General features: G+C 53.6%; 1 long non-coding RNA gene across 2 annotated transcripts; it reads left to right on the forward strand.

Moving 5' to 3' along the window:
* Positions 1-471: 471 nt before the first annotated feature.
* On the forward strand, positions 472-13834 carry LOC149992081 (uncharacterized). 2 transcript variants are annotated; one of them, XR_016508435.1, is made up of 3 exons: positions 472-580; positions 5541-5672; positions 12711-13834. It is a non-coding gene; the product is annotated as an uncharacterized LOC149992081 (long non-coding RNA). The 2 variants fall into 2 exon arrangements; XR_016508434.1 differs by lacking the exon at positions 472-580 and adding an exon at positions 3143-3200.
* The last annotated feature ends 333 nt before the right edge of the window (positions 13835-14167 follow it).

The following is a 14167-nucleotide window of genomic DNA, read 5'->3' on the forward strand; positions in this document are numbered from 1 at the left end:
AGTGACCTCTTGGTGACGAGGCCGTCCCAATATTTTTGCTTACGCTCACCAGTGCCAGCCTCTGTAGTTCATGAGCAAGAATCCTAACTGATAAAAGCCCCAACTGACATATGATTGTGGGGCAGGGGGCGGGCATTCTATTTTCCCAAGATGACCTCAGTATCTTCCACCCCCCATGCTAGTCTAGTCTACATGCCAGCTCCTCCTTCCATGGAGGAGTGGCTCAGTGTCTTCTGCTCTTGCACCTTGGCAGGCTTCCCCACATAGAGTGTGGCCGAGGTGATGTTACGTGGCTTTGAAAACTGTGTCCTAAGAAGCCACGCAGCTTTGGCCTGCTCCTTGGGGATGCTTGCTCTGGTGGGGAGGTCAGCCCCCATGTAAGAGATTCAATGCCCCTGGTATTGCACAGGTACCTGTAGATGGTCTAGTTGACTGTCCCGGACGGAACTCCCAGGCGGGAGCCGGTATCCGCTGCCCGCCGAGTGAGCACGTCACCTGGGACATCCAGCCCGGTCCAGCCTTCACGTGATGGCGTCCCCGCCCCACAACTGCCTGGGCACCCCCAGCGAGAGCTGCCCAGGTAAGCCTCCCCAAATTTCCCACCCACACAACCATGCACAACAAACATTGTTTTTATTTCCCTTTAATTTTTAAAAATATGTTTATCGATTTTAGAGAGAGAAGGAGGGAGAGAGACAGAGAGAAAACATCAATATAAGAGAGATGCACTGATTGGTTGCCTCTCATACCCTCCTGGCTGGGCATCGAACCCAAAACCTTCTGATGTAAAAGACAATGCTCCAGGCAATGGAGCCACCCGGCCAGGGCAAAAACCTGATTGTCTTAAGATGCTGACTTTAGGGGTTATTTGTTACGCAGCAATGGAAACTGGAAACTCTTGCTTGCTTCCCTATATTTCCCACCCCAAATCCTTTTCATATGCCGCCTCATACGAAACCCTCCTGCGTCTGTGCGTGGGGCACAGTTATCCCCTGGTTGAAGAGAGGAGCTGGCACTTGGAGGGGACAGGCAGCTGGATAAATGTCACAGTGCAGAGCTGGTGCTTTCTCTGTTGGGCCAAAGCCCCCGAACACAAAGCTAAAGGAGCAAGTGAGGGGAAAAGAGGTGTTTTGTTTTGTTTTGTTTTGTTTTAAAGATTTTATTTATCTATTTCTAGAGAAAGGGGAAGGGAGGGAGAAGGAGAAGGAGAGGAACACTGATGTGTGAGAGAAATAGCCATCGGTCGCCTCTCGCAAGCCCCCAGCCGGGCACCTGGCCCGCAGCCCAGGCCTGTGCCCTGACCAGGAATCGAACTGATGACCTTTCGGGGTGTAGGACGATGCCCAGCCCACTGAGCCCTGCCAGCGAGGGCAGGGAAGAAAGTTTAATTTAACAACGTGATGTTGGGAGAATGAAGTTTCCTGAAGCTCTGAGATTCTGTCAAAGGGATTAAAGGGCCCATATTGCTTCACCCCATGCATTAGCCCAACGGCGGGTGGAACCTGCAGTCTCGAAGGTGGGGCCGGGGAATAAGAGCTTTCGGAGAACCTTGCCAGTGACAGAGTGTTCCAGAGCGTGACCTTCTGGGGCTTGTAAATCACCTCCTTTCATTCTCAGACAATTCTTTTAAGACCTGGGCCGAGCCCTCCAGCAGGTGGTTGGCGTTGAGCTGGAGGGGGAGCATGCAGTCCCATTAAGGTGGTGACGGGAGGCTTAAGGGTAATACCTTGGTGAGCTCTGATCCGGAGCTAAGCGCTGTATGAACATTGTCCCTAATCCTGCGAGACTGACATCGTTATCCCATCACGACACAAGGAGGTGCAGTTGTAGGTTATTAAGCTACTGCCCCAAACCTTACACGAGGAGGACATGCAGGGTAAACAAGGGACCCACTAGGGTGAAGAAGGCAGGCTGCCGGTCAGGGACACCAGCCTAGGGCTGTGAGTGCACAGAGAGCAGGTTTGCGGGGAAGAACTAGCAGAATGTGGGGCCCATAGAGCCAAAGCTGCTAGGGAAGGAACAATGTCCCCACCAACGTACGGAGACCCCGGGGATCCACGGCTCACAGTTCATTAACTCCCCGGCTAGAAGGGACCCGTCTGGTCCAACCCCTTCTGTGGAGATGAGGCAACGGCAGCCAGAGAGGCCTTGCCTACGGTCCCCCAGGATCAGCTGCAGGCAGGACAAGAGTTCTGGATCAGTTATCTCTCTGAGTCACCTTCCTTTGGTTCTGGGGATCAAACCTGGGCTATAAGCAGGGTGACCCTTTAATTTATTACCCAAACCAGAGGGAGAGGGGGCATTATTAATAATTACACCAGGACAGCAGGTGTAAACAGGACTGCCCCGGGCTAATGGGACATATAGTCACCCTAGCGTGACAGCTGAATGCCACCCACCTTCCCACCAGGAAGGCTTCTTTGCGGCTGAAGGGACTGGAGGACTCATCATCACCCTCCGTAGCTGGTGAGGCTCCGGCCTTCCCAGGGGTTTTCAGGGTGCCCAGAACCGGCTGCCCCATAACTGGCCTCCCTCCCCAGTGGAGCTGTGTATGCATAAACAGAGGCCTTGGCCTATCAGAGGACAAGTGTCCTGCCAGACCCAGCAGTGCTCCGGTTTTGGGTGCTTCCCTCTGGGTGGCAGCTGCTGAACTGAAGCTGTCTGGCCCCAGAGCTGTGACCCTGGGCCTGCTGAGGGCCACAGGGCAGTGGGTCTCTCCTGGTCTGGGAGCCGGGTGGCAGCAGGAGCTCCTAGGGTGTCAGGAGCACCCCTGAGTGCTGGAGTGAGTGTGCTTGTTGCTCCCCACTCCTGACACCTCTGCCCTCCCCCTGAGAGTCATGGCTTCTCGGACGTCACCGTGCACACGAATGCCCGGGGACCTCGTAGAGTGGCAGGTTCGAACTCAGCAGGCCTGGAGAGGGGCCTGAATTGCTGCTGGCCCAGGGACCACTTTGAGCAGCGAGGCCGATGCCAGTCCAAGTGGCCCTCCTCAGAGAGACCCTCCTTGACTCCCACCTAACGAGGCCCCCCTTACCCTCTCACGATGTCCTGCCCCCTCCCTCCGGAGCAGCCATCCTGCCTCACCATTGGCTTCTGTGCTCGTCATTGACACCGTTTCTCTCTGTCCCCAGCTGATCGTGTCCTCTATACCCAGCCGCTGGCCCATAACAACGCTGGGCCAGGCCCTGTCATTTGCTCAGGTCAGTGGCACGTTGTGAAGCTGACCTCCAGAACTGTAAGGTCGTAGATTTGTGTTACTTACGCCAGTGCGTGTGTGCTGAGGGGCTGAGGCAGCCGTGGGGACATAACACAAGCCCTATCCCAGACCCCGGGCCTGCAAAGCTGTGTGGGGCCGGGCTGCCTGCCTAGAACGAGCTCTTCAGGGGACGCCCCGCGGCGCGATGCGAGAGTGGCCGCTCTCAGGCCACCCGAGGTTCACAACCTTCCCTGTGCATCAGACTCTCCTGGGGCCTTTCTAGTACCACCCGCAGGCATCCCAAGTTCAAAAGCCCCAGGATTCTGTGCCCTGTCCAAGTTGAACCCAGGATTCCTTCCCCTCCTGCTATCACGTGTGTCCCCGTCTCCCCTCCCCGGGATCAGTTTCATCTTGATCTTCTCTTCCCCCTCTTGGGTCCACCGTCAATGGGACTTCTTCCTGGTGGGAGGCAGGCAGGGATACCAGTCTTTCTACTGCAGAGAAAAATGTTATGTGTGTATACCTGTCGCAAACCCAACCCCACGGTGCAGAGGGCACATGCAGCCCCACACTCCTAACAGGAAAGGATCTTGCAGAGCGTCTGGTCTAGTCACGTTTTTGGGGTAAAGATTTTTTTATTTGTTTTTGGAGGGAGAGAGGGAGGGAGGGGAACACCTGCAGTCGCCTCTTTCACACCCCAACCGGGGCCCTGGCCCAGAGTGGGAACGGAACGGGTGACCTTTGGGTTTGCAGAGGATGCCCAGCCCAACCCACTGAGCCACACCAGTCACGGCAGGCCCAGGCGCTTCTTTTCCCAGTTGAGGAAACTGAGGCCCAGAAAGAGGACGTGACTAGTCTGGGGTTCTATAATGTACAAAGTGCAGAACCCCTGTCTCCTGGTTCGGAGCCCAGGGCCCTTTTCCTCACCGTTTCACTCCGGCTGGGTTCCCTGGGGTGGGAAGTGGGGCACTCCAGGCAGGGACCTGGCTCTTTAAAACTCTCCCCGACTCCCAGGCGAGGCAGAAGGGGGCTGTGCAGTGAGCAAGCACGGGAACCCTCAAGAGGTGACCTTGGGTGGGTGGGGGTGGGGGGGGCATGGCAGCAGAGATTCAAAGACTGATAAGGGAGACCTACGGGGGAGGGGAGGCAGCCAGCTGAGACTATCGCAGGGAAGGCAGCTAACTTTGTTCCCAGCCACCTACCCACCTGAGGGGGGAAGAGAGAGGAGAGTGGGGTGGGGAGGGGAGGCGGAGGCATGGGGCACGGGCAGCGAATAAATAACATTCTCCCCACGGCAGGGGCCCTGAGCTGACAGATAGGGGTCATAGTGAGGGTGACCTGAGCGGGCCACCTGAGCTCCAGTGCCCCCGATGCCCCCAACACCTGCAGGACCCTCCCCCTCAAGGGGTGGCTGGTGGCCTCCTTCAAAGCCTTTGCAATCCGCAGATGCAAGTTCAAGTCCTACTTTCTACTCTGGGGGGGTGCGGGGGGTGGGGGCTGAGCGTGCCTGAGGCAGTCTCCCTGCCTGAGCATCCCCGGACTGGCGCAGCGGCCCGTTTGGTCACCAGCAGCAAGGAAAAGGTGTGAAATAACACAAAATACATTTGTTGGTCTCCGCCTGGTTCCCGGCGCCGAGCTCCTGGGGCCCCTGGGACTGCCTCAGTGCCGGGAGCACAGGGAGCGTCTTTGACTCTGTTGAGGAGACTCTGGGTGTCCCCTGCATGGCGCTGGTCACCAGAAAGACAGAGCCGTGGCTAGAAGCCGGGAATCTTCAGCCCCACCCCAGCCTCCAACGGGGAAAGGGGGCTAGGAATGGAGGTAATAACTCATCGTGCCTACACGAGGAAGCCTCCATAAAATCCCAAAAGTATGGACCTCAGAGTTCCCAGGTTGGCAAGCACAACCACACCAGGAGGGGGACCCCCCCCCCAACTCCATGGGGACCCTCCCAGACCTCACCCTGTGCTCCTCTTCACTTGGCTGTTCTCTGTATCCCTTTAGCATATCCTTTAATAACCTGGTAAATGTATGTGTCTAAGTTCTGCGAGCTGCTGGAGCAAATAATCAGATCCGAAGGGGAGGAGGTCATGGGCATCTCGATGGGTCGCCAAGTCAGACGTGGGCGACCTGGGACCTACTTGCAATGGGTGTCTGAAGTGGGGGACAGTCACTGTGGGATCTGACACTGTCTCCAGGTGGACGGTGTCGGAATTGCCTTAGGTTGTGGGACACCGCCTGGTGTCCCTGAGAAGCACGTGGCATCAGAAGGGCTGGCTGGGAGCGTGCGGTATGGTGGGAGGGAGGGGGAGACCCAGGAGGCGGACTGAGGTGTTCCCGTCCACAGGTTTCCCATGAAGCTCTTGTCATCAACCAGAAACGGGGCAAGACAGCTGGCGTGACGGAAAGCTGAGTCAGCAAAGGCCAGGGCCGGCCCTCTGCCAAGCCAGACCTCCTGCTTCCATCCAGCCTGTGCCACGTAAGTGCTTTTGGTGGATTAGCTGGAGTCCTAAGAACAATCTGTGGGGCAGGCGCTGTCATTGTTCTCATGTTAAAGCGAGAAAACCGAGGATCAGAGAGGTCAAGTGGATTTCCCGCAGCCACACCGCCGGTGCGTGGTGGAGGTGGGGCCAGGCCCCAAACCACGCTCTTAACCATTACACCACCCGACCCAACACATGGAAGCACGCGGATCTCTGATGTCCAGGGTGGGATTAAGATTTAAGGCCTTTCTCTCGTTCTTTGACACGGTGAGAGTTTCTGAGATTGCTGCGTGTGGAGAGAGGGAGAGGGAGAGACCCACACAACAGGACTGACATTGAGTCTCCCCTCCAGCCTGCTAGAGTCAGACTTAAGCTGATACAAAAAAAAGGCACCGAAAGGAACTGTGATGTTTCTCACACACCTGGGTGTGGCCTCCATGTCTTGCACGCTCTACATCCTTAACTTAATTCTCAAAGAGCCGTGTCTCCCTCTCACCGGTGATGAAAGCGGAGCTCCTAGAGGTTCAGCGCGCGGCTCCAAGTCCCAGAGCTGGGGCATGGTGGAGGCAGCATTCGGTGCTGAACGCGCCCTCCCAGCTTCTGGACTTCTGCACAGAACTGGGGGTGGGAGGGGGTGAGGCCAAGTGCACGCCCCCCTGGGGCATCGTGGCGAGTAGGCGTGAGTGCAGGGCCCACGGGCTGGGAGGGGAGCAGCGAGGAGGGGGTGGCCTTCATGCTGAGATTCCGGGATGAGCAGGGAGGAAAGGGGACGGGGACAGGAACGGGGACGCACGACAAGCCAGCAGAAATAGGCAGGGGAAGAAGCAGCCAATGCAGAGATGGAAGTGAGAGGGTGGATTCAGACCAGGCTGGGAAGAGGGCCTGGCCAAGGACGAGTCTCTGTCACCACCAGTGACCACTGGCCCAACCTGCCAGTCAGACCCCTTGGAGAGCATGGTGCAGGACCTTGTCCAGTGTGGCCCACATGGACAGTGCACGGGGCAGCGGGAGCTTTGTCTGGCCTTGGCTCTCAGCCGGCTCCATCCCGCAGGCTTTGCTCCTTCCCTCCCTCCATTCCTGCATTCTGCAGGGCTGGGCCAAGCCAAGTGAAACCACAGAGCCACCTGGCCCACGCTCCCTGTCCACCCCCCCACCCCCCAATCACCCCTCTGCTTCCCAAGACGCCTGGAACCCAGGCATGTGCCCTGACTGGGAATCGAACTGGTGACCCTTTGGTTCTCAGGCTGGTGCTCAATCCACTGAGCCACACCAGCCAGGGCTTGACCTGCACCTTGATCTTGGACTTCCCAGACTCCGGGGCTGTGAGACATAAATTTTCATTGTTGGCACCCCCCCCCCCCCAGTCTGTGGTATTTTGTGACGGCAGTCCAAGCAGACTAAGATGCACACCCTCTGTGGAATGTTGTTCTGCCCAAAGAGCAGGACATGGGGAGAACCAAAGTAATGATGATGATTATACAAATGATAAAAGCAATAACAGCAATGATAATTCACACGCAAGCCGAAGTCACCTATACCATTCGGAAAGCGGACCATAACAAGCTCAGAAAAATGGAGCCGTCCAAACCCTCCCACCCCGATTCCAAACGCCTGTCACCAGGAGACAGGAACTGGCACAGCAGCCAGGCGTCACCCCCTTGTCTGCTGCCCATGCCGAGGTGGCTGAGTCTGCATACAGACATACGTTGCAACTTCATTCATTAGCCGAAAATGAAGTTATTATTTCAGGGAGGGACACACAGTGGCTTGTAGGTCGTATGTTATTATTTAGCTGTGTGGTGAGTATAGAGGCATTAATTCTATCACTTTTCTTTAGCCCTGGCTGGTGTGGCTCAGTGGCTTACCCATCAGCCTGGGAACTGTAAGGTCACTGGTTTGATTCCCAGTCAGGGCACATTCCCTGGGATGTGGGCCAGGTCCCCAGCTGTGGGTGTGTGGGAGGCACACCCTGTGATCCATGTTTCCCTCCCTCCCCTCCCTTCTCGCTAAGAATAAATCAATGAAGTCTTTTCAAAAATGGTTTGGTTTCATATAATTTTGTATGTATAAAACATTTTAGAACTGTAATTATGATCTTGCAATATAACCTTTTTTAAGAAAGTAGGAAAAGGTGGTTGTAAAGAAGGTTTAAAAATGGGCCTCTGCATGACTTGGCTGGTGTGGCTCAGGTTGTTGAAATGTTGTCCTATAGACCAAAAGGCCGCAGGTTCGATTCCCAGTCAGGACACATACTGGGATTGCAGGTTCATTCCCCGGCAGCCAATTGACCTCTCCCCCTGCACACATCCCGCCCCCCAGCCTCTCCCTTCCTCTCTCTCTCTAAAAGCAATGGAAAAATATCCTTGGGTGAGGAATAAAAAAATGGGGCTGTGCAGAGATTTGGGGGTGAGCCATTCCTGGCACCCAGCCTCAGCATTGAGGACTGCGGCTGCAGGGCAATTTCAGCTCTGCCTAGTTTGCTGCCCTGTCCTCTCGGCAGCTGGGGATCGGGTCTTCCCCCCTCGGACCCTGTGGGTCCTTATCCGTGTTTCAGGTGGGGCTTTGTTTTGTCTTCCTCTCCCACTTTGACTTGTCATTTATGATGCTCAGTAGCTGCTGGCTAACGCCCGGCAGGTGCTTGTCCCAGGGCGGTGCTGCCTCCTGAACACGCCGCAACTTGGTCTTCAGAGGTTTCCTGGTCCCCTTGTGGGATTCGGAGACACCTAGGCAGCGTGCAGGCTCTGCGTCTACCCTGCGCCCTGGCGTGTGGGCAGTGGACAGTAGGGAAGACATGGCACACGCGCCAATTACGGGGAGCACGCTCCCCACGCATTATCTCATTGAAACCTCCGCGCGACTCCACGCACGGGTGTTAGTTCTGATTTACAGATAAGGGCACTTCTCTCTAAGAGGTCAAGCGAGGCTGCACATGGGGTCAGAGGAGAGTCAAGTGGGGTCTTCCCGAGATGCCAGGCTCCTTGGCTGCTTCTGGGGGTGTGTCCGGGGAACTGAACACCTGGAAAGCCCCCAAGAGCCTTCGAGGATCGTGAGAAAAGCTCCCTCGTGTGTTCACAGAAAGCTCAGAGAAACGTCCTTATCCTCCACACCTTCCCAGAGTGCAAAGCCCACCCAGGAATTGGGGTACCATTTATAAACTCACTGTGTCTGTTCCTTTGGAGTGACTGGGCAGGAGGGAGCGTGTGGCCGAGGCTTTGGACACGTCACTTACCCCCTCTGCACCTCGTTTACATGATGATTACAAGTGGTGCTTACCTCGTGGAGCTATGGAATGACATGCTGACATGCGCATGATTCTTCATACAGTGCTCACTTCCTGGGACGTATCACTTAAGATCAGTGTTGACTCCTTGTATCTGCATGTAAGTCACCCGGTGACTCCGCCTGAGTTTCCTGCGGTATGGCTGGCTGCTGGACTGCCCTCAGATGAGCCTGGAGAGTTCGGTGCCAGGTTCAAGTCCCCGCCGAAGGCAGGAATGGGGGCAGACCCAGAGGGTTAAGGAGGAGGCGGGGCTGGGTGAGCTGAAAGGCAGCGGACCGCAGGCATGGTCCTCTTCGCCTCCGCTCACTGTGGCTGCCGGGGCCCCTGGGCAATGGCTGGGGTCCAGGGTGCACTCGGGTTTCATCCCCACAGGGTTATCCATAGGGTGAGTCAGCATTGTTTGGACAGGGCTGCGACATGTCATTTGACTAATTGATGTGGAGAACTCTGAGTGCTCTTGCCCAATATTCGGAATCTATTTATGGCTGCGGTTTTCTTTTCCTTTTCCTCCCTCTCTCTTTCTCTTTTTTTTTTTTGTCCCATATCCACTGCACTTAGTCTCTGGGAATCTCGAGGATCAAAGAATCATGGGGTCCTGGGACCAAGGCCGTCCTATTCACTGAGCTCTGGGGGAACCCGGAAAGAAGTAGTCCTCGTAGGAGATTTTAATATTCAAATATGTCCAAGGGAAGAACCTGCTTGGCTGGCTTGGAAGAAGTTCAGCTCTGATTTGTCTGATTTGGTTAATGCGACCAACTCTTCTGTGAGTTTTAGGCAAACTCAAATTCTTCTAAGGGCCAGGAAGGTACACTAGTGAGAGAAGTGAGCGGAGGGAAGGGCACACTGGGGACAGCAGAGGGACAGAAGGAACAGCCACTACTTGGTGACAGCTGTTTCCATTTGGAAATACGGACCCAGTGGCCAGACACTCTGAAGGTCCCAGAGAAGTCAGAAATCTGGATTTCTTCACGTGAAATCTCCAGATGTTAAAATGTTTGCTCAAATATTCTTGATGTATAAAAAAAAATTTTTTTTTTATTATGGAAAGTTTCAAACATACAGAAGAACTGAGTGATAGTATAAGAAACACCCACATCCAAATGCATTCCTCATGCAGATTTAACACTTTAAACATTTGCCATATTCGTTTCTTCTGTCTTTCATCTGCTTAGCTATTTTACAGTAACAAAGGCAAAGAAGCTAATAAACTATTTTCATCTTTAAGTATTTCACTAGGCATCACTGCAAAATGTATTTTTCTAAATACATATAATAATACTTAGGAAAATGAACAAATATCTTGTTTTTATTCAAATTTCTTTCACTACCCCCGAAAGGACTTCTTTAGATGGATTGTTCAAACTGGAATCCAGTCAAGGACCAAGAATTGGATTTGGTGGTTGTGTCTTTTTTTTTTTTTTTTTTCTTTTTAAGATTTTATTTATTTGCTTTTTTAGAGAGAGAGAAAGGGAAGGAGAAAGAGAGGGAGAGAAATATCAGTGTGGGAGGGATAAATTGATCTGTTGCCTCTTGCACGCCCCCAGCTGGGGACCTGGTCCGCAACCGAGGCCTGTGCCCTGACTGGGAATTGACTGGCAACTTCTCGGTTCACAGGCCGGTGCTCAATCCACTGAGCCACACTAATCAGGGCTGGTTGTTGTGTCTTAAGTATCTTTAACCTAGAAGAGATCCCTCCTGGTCTGTTTTGTTATATATATATTTTTGCATTTTTGCTGACATTGATTTGAAGAATTCAGGCAAGTGTCTTGTTGCCGTCCCATCTAGATATGTCTGAGCATTACCTTGTGGCATCCCGTAACTTGTTCCTTAACCCCTGCATTTTCTGCAAACTGGAAGTCAGATCCAAAGGTTCGATTCAATTTAGGCCAGTTCCCTGACTGGTGTGGTTCAGTGGATTGAGCACCAGCTTGTGAACCTTAAGGTTGCCAGTTCGATTCCCAGCCAGGTCCTCAGTTGGGGGTGTGCAAGAGGCAATCGATCCATCATTGATGTTTCTCTCCTTCTCTTTCTCCCTCCCTTCCCCTCTCTCAAAAAGTAAATAAGTAAAACCTTCTAAAAAATAAGTTTAGGTTGACATTTGGCAAGAATATATCCCAGGCAACGCTGACTCTGCCTGCAGACCTGTTGGAGCATGAGGAAACCTGACATGCTTCCTGAGCTAACCACATGTGACCTTTTTTTTTTTTTTGGTAGTAAAATATATGTAACATAAAATTTACCACGTCAACAATTTTAAAGTGGACACTTCAGTGGCATTAAGTACATTCTCATTGTTCTGCCACCGTCACTGCCACCCACCTCCAGAACTGTTTCATCTTACAAAATGGTTTTCACCTGGTCTTACAGATTTTTTAATAAATATTTGGGAACTTTAAAAAATTTGTTGATTTGAGAGAGAGAGAGAGAAACATCGGTTTGTTGTTCCACTTATCGATGCATTCACCAGTTGATTCTTGTATGTGTGCTGACCAGGGATCGAACCTGCAACCCTGGTATATGGGGACGACACTCCAATCAACTGAGCTACGTGGCCAGGGCCTAACCTTACTCTTTTGAAAAATAAATCAAAAGCAATTTCCCAGCCCTCCCTTCCCGAACCACTTGGAAGCCCCAGAATTCTCAGTGAGATAGAAATATTTCCTTGTAGCTTCTGTTAGCTGGTTCAGGCCTCCCTGGCTTAGCTCAGCTTGAGGCTGTGAAACTGCAGGGGGGCAGGTGAATTCTGAGGGGGATGGGGCCTCCAGATTCACTCCAGCCCCCCTCCTCTGCTCTGGCCATGGCTCCAGGGGGAGGCTGCAGCTCCCCCACCTTAACTGTCTGGGGTCACCCTTACTTCCCTCCCTTCCGTCCAGGACCCTATGGCTTCTCGGATCCTCTACAAGTCCTCAGAGTGTAGGGAGGGGAGTTTGAGCCCCTTCTTCAAAAGTGAGGCTACTCCCTCTCGGGCAGATAGCAGTGGCGCTGGTCATAGGTCAGCACAGCCCCGTCCATACGGCAGAACCAGGTTCTTTGCAGCGTAAGTGGCTTCACTGAAGGAGTTTCATTTTATCAGGGGGTTCAGCACAGCCTAGTGGTCAGGGACCCCATCTGCCTCAGCTCCATCTCCTGTTGGGCTTCCTCAAGGAGCCTGGGCTGCCTCCCTGGAGACCTTCCTTTCGTCCTTGGGTTCCCACGTCACTGAACTGACCCAGTGTTCCAGACCATTTCCACAGCACCGAGGTGAGGGGTTTCTGGGCTCGGCGCAGTCCTGATAAGGCAGGCCTGGGCCACGCCTCACTGGCTTCAGCCCCAGCTTGGCTCTGGGACAGAAAAGGGAGGGCCAGTGCCACAGGCTGTGGAATTGTTCTGGCCCCCAGACACCATTCCAGGGAGAGCCGCCAGTGGGAGTGGAGTGGGGCTGGAACACGAGAATAGGGTCCTCGGCCTCAGGCTAGCAGGGGTCAGAGAGCTGAAGGGGCCGGGGTGAGGCAAGCACCACCCAGCCTTATCCCCGCATTTCGGGGGCCACGTCTCTGAACCACAGCCCCTGCCCCTGCAGTAAGCAGAGGGGCCGCTCGATCAGCTGTGTGATGCCCCGCAACTCAGCCTCTCTGAGCTGGAAAAGGGAGCCTTACAAAAATACACCAGGAAGGGTTTGGGGGAAGATTCAATATGAATGCCCCCAGTGCCATGCCAGACACTCGGGAAGTGTGTAATAAACTTGATTTTCTTTCTGCTCACTCCTCTGTAACAGCTTCTTGCACGTTGCTGTGGTTGGATCCAGGAAGCTGGGCAAGCTGGCAGTTCCCGGGCGGCAGGTGGAGAAGCCACTCTTGTCTGTGCCCAGAAATGCTGCCACAGGCGGATAGCTTCCTCCAGGGACCACCAGGTATCAGTGCCGTATTGAGACCATGGGCAAACGGCTGTTGGGGAGCAGAGACAATGGCCCCAGAAGACCTGCCCCTTCCCCAGAGCCACCAAGGACACTTATTCTTTGTGTCAGTAAAAATCTCCCGACCTGAGACCTGAAGACTCCTTGTCCAGCTAGAACTGGAGTTGTCCAGACACCTCAGCTGCTCTTCCAAAGGGGAAGGACAGCTTCACTGTCACCATCCCCCGCAAACAGAAACCAGCGTCCTAGAGCAGGAGAGAGTTGACTCACGTGGAAGCCTCTACCTCCATCCGGTTCAGTTAGAATCTTTGGGGGTGGGGGTAGCTTGGGGTGTTATTTCAAGTCTCCCAGTGCTTCTAATGTGTAACCAGGGCTAAGTACTACTGGTCTAGTCCAGCCTCCTCCCTGTAGAGATAAAAACACACAGGGAGAAAAACAACCCCAGAAAGGTGAAAGGAAATATTTAAAGCGACAGAGTTATAATGTAAAGTAAGTGCCCCAGGAGGGAAGCTATTATGATCTCATTATTTCTCTCATTGCTCTATTACAACGATTTTCAACCTTTTTTATTTTTTTTTCAAATCTCATGGCACATGTAAAGCAATCACTACAATTTGGCGGCACACCTGAAAAGACTGGGTACACACGAGGGGCTCAGAGACTTGCAGGGTGTGGGGCTGGCCTGGCCCGGCCCTCCACTGCCTGCTGCCACCGGAGGAGGTTCCTTCCATCTGCTCCATCTCTGGGGTGGGGGGAGGAGGCCGTCTGTCCTCACAGCGTGTGGGAGAAGCAGTGCAGAGCTTAGCACTCTCTTGTGCTAGCTGCGAGAGGCCCTCTGAGCCTCAGTTTCCCCATCTGTAAAAGGAAGGATACAATGCCTACCTTGCAGAATTACTGTGAGGCGTGCACGGAATGATGAGCGTCCTACTAGGTGCTGGAAATAAGTATCTTCCCTTGGCTGTATTGGGGAGCCGGGGGAGCATCTTTCCCCAAAAGAACGGGACCTGTGTGCTCCAGGTGCAGCCTTGTCAGCCACCCCAAGGACTTTTTTCTCCGTGGGAGGCCCAACTATAATAAGTTCCCAGACGTCTGCTTTTCTCACCCGCCCGAACTAAGGACAAGCAGTTGTTGGGGAAAGTTTTCCTTGTGGATCGGGGCAGGTTGGCACGGGAGAGCCCTTTAGTGAGGGGTGTGCCTACTGCTCTCTGGTGGTGACTTATCTGTACCTGCACAAAGTCCTAAAATCCTTCTGGGAAGACAAATCAATTTTAAAAAATAACTTACTGCTGCAGTGCTAGGCAGTAAGGGTACGAAGACAG

This window comes from Furipterus horrens, unplaced genomic scaffold (genome assembly GCF_987537825.1).
Source record: "Furipterus horrens unplaced genomic scaffold, mFurHor1.1.pri manual_scaffold_16, whole genome shotgun sequence".
Taxonomy (NCBI): Eukaryota; Metazoa; Chordata; class Mammalia; order Chiroptera; family Furipteridae; genus Furipterus; species Furipterus horrens.